The 2,500-nt window shown below is 64.6% G+C and overlaps 1 non-coding gene across 1 annotated transcript; it reads left to right on the forward strand.

Moving 5' to 3' along the window:
* The first annotated feature begins 1,415 nt into the window (after window positions 1-1,415).
* On the forward strand, window positions 1,416-1,569 carry LOC140472265 (5.8S ribosomal RNA). The gene has a single exon (XR_011957501.1). It is a non-coding gene; the product is annotated as a 5.8S ribosomal RNA (ribosomal RNA).
* The last annotated feature ends 931 nt before the right edge of the window (window positions 1,570-2,500 follow it).

Raw genomic sequence — 2,500 nt, forward strand, 5'->3', positions numbered from 1 at the left:
CAACTCGAGCAAGTGAAAAAAAAAAGTAACAAATAAGAAAGGATCTCTGTCGGCTTGGGGGTACGCCCGTTTCCGTTTCAACTTGTCTCGCGAGGGTGGTTTCGGGGCCAGCAGGAGAGCTCGTCGGGGTAGCAGGCCCTGCAGCCGTGGTCACCGCCAAATCCCCACAACTCGAGCAAGTGAAAAAAAAAGTAACAAATAAGAAAGGATCGTCGGCTTGGGGGTACGCCCGTTTCCGTTTCAACTTGTCTCGCGAGGGTGGTTTCGGGGCCAGCAGGAGAGCTCGTCGGGGTAGCAGGCCCTGCAGCCGTGGTCACCGCCAAACCCCCCACAACTGTTGGGCGCCTACCTGCGCGGGGCAGGAGGACACTTTCCGATTTCAAATCTCCGTTTGCCGAGTCCACCCCGAACGCACGCGGGCGGGCGGGTTCGCATCACCCTTCGTCACAAGGGGCGAAGCCCGTTCCACCGTCTCGTCAGTAGTGCCGACCGGTCTGTGATCGACGAGGGGAGCCACACCAGGTCCGGCCCTGCTGCTTGGCGGCACCGCGTCGTCGGGAGCTCGCGACAGACGGAGGGTTTCGGTGTACTCTCCAGCCACGGGAAACGAAGCCGGTGATGCAGGCGCCGGTCTTTCGCTCCCAAATCGGCTGGGTTTACATCGTTGCTATCTAGTCACGCTCCCTTCAAACCCGACGGGGTACCTATTCCCCTCACCCGTCTGTGCGTATACAGCCTCTTTGCACTTGCGGGATGGGGGTGGTGGTTTAAAGACTCTCGAGTTGCCGCCCGTCGGTCTCCGAGCTCCGTGCAGTAGTGATCCCCAGCGAACTGCCAGCAGGGCGAACGAGCGATCCCGCTCTCGGTCGGGGCGCCTGGCGTCGATCGGTGGTCGGTGGCTTGCGGGCAAGCTGCGCTGTGAGTGTGGGAACGAGTATGACGAGCCGTTGCCGCGACTCCCAGTCCACCTCGGCGGTGGCTGGGCCGGGCGGGCGTCTGCTCGGGCGAGTGCCGCCCCCGCCTCCTCGCAGGAAGTCCGCTCGCCGACACGCCGCCACGTGCACGCGTCAGTGACGCTGCCGAACCGATGGCCGGTGCCCGTTCCCGCCTCTGCTTTTCCTAGGGCAAAGCTGCTGCACGCCTCGTGATACTAGGCGGGCGACATGGTGGCGGTGATCCTGCCTCCGTCGCTGCGGTGCGTTGGGGCACGCATCGCCTCTTGGGCGCCCTGTCCTCCTCCCCCCAATAGACGTATGTTTCTGCGGGCCGCACCAGGATGGTGCTCCCCATCGCTTCACGCCACCCTGCTCCGCCCGCACGCCGGCGTGCAGGTGGCTGTAGCTCAAGGTGGGGAGCGTATGTGCGGTCCGGGTCGCTTTCCTCTGGCGAGGGAGAGACCTAAAACAAACTCAGACAACTCTTGACGGTGGATCACTCGGCTCGTGCGTCGATGACGAACGCAGCTAGCTGCGAGAATTAATGTGAATTGCAGGACACATTGATCATCGACACTTTGAACGCACTTTGCGGCCCCGGGTTCTTCCCGGGGCCACGCCTGTCTGAGGGTCGTTTGGCAATCAATCGCACTCGCCTTGGCTGGCGAGAGCGCGGCTGGGGTGTCGCAGAGGACCCGTCCTCTTTGTCCCCCTAAGTTCAGACTCCGGAGCCCTCCGGCGTCGGAGCGCTTGGCCTTTCCCCCCCACCCTGCACATTCCGTTCGTCAGGCTCGACGCCATCCCCCCGCCGGGGAGCGCGGCCTGGCGTCCGTCTGTGTCGTGGCAGTGGGGCCAGCACGGCTGTCACCGGTCCCAGAATGGCTGTCGGTGGTTCACACTGTGTGTGTGTGCCAACCCTCCTGGTCTCTGGGACACGGAGCTGCCACGAAGTGTTGAGCCTCCAGTGGGGGGTCTGCCTAAGCTCTGCACGTCCGCATTGGGTCCGTCTCTCGGTTGGCTGGCAGTGGAAAGAGTGAAGGGAGCCGCGGAGGTCCGGTGCTGGTGCGCCGCCGGCCTGACCGTGGAGCTCGCCGGTTTGACACGCTGACCCGACTCGATGGTTGATCGATTGAGAGTGCTGGGAGCTGCAGGCCGCCCGCTGCTGCAGCCGCCCGTCTCGTGGTTCGTCCTCGGCCTTAAGTGGCCGGCGGGGCGTCTGATCCTGTCTCCCCTGCTGGCGCCGAGTGCCTGGCCGAGGGAGGAGGTTTTCGTCGAACGCTGTGACTTGGACGGTCGCACGCGCGTGGATCGCTGGCTCTTGGCTCTCCCGTTCAGTCCGCACGTTTTCCGCTCCGTCCTGCCACCGGTCTCGGGAGGTACGGAGGGGTTGGCGGGCGTGGTGTGTGCTCCGTCACCGTGCAGGCACACCTACCACGCCGTCGGCCGACCCCCGCACGGTCCTCCTGGCCATCGGGAGGACGGCGGAACGTCGGGCTGTCGGGGGCCAAGTCGCCAGAAGGCCACCGCTGTGTCTTCCGTACCCTGTCACCGTCGGCGTGCCTTCC

The sequence above is a fragment of the Chiloscyllium punctatum genome, unplaced genomic scaffold (genome assembly GCF_047496795.1).
Source record: "Chiloscyllium punctatum isolate Juve2018m unplaced genomic scaffold, sChiPun1.3 scaffold_289, whole genome shotgun sequence".
Taxonomy (NCBI): Eukaryota; Metazoa; Chordata; class Chondrichthyes; order Orectolobiformes; family Hemiscylliidae; genus Chiloscyllium; species Chiloscyllium punctatum.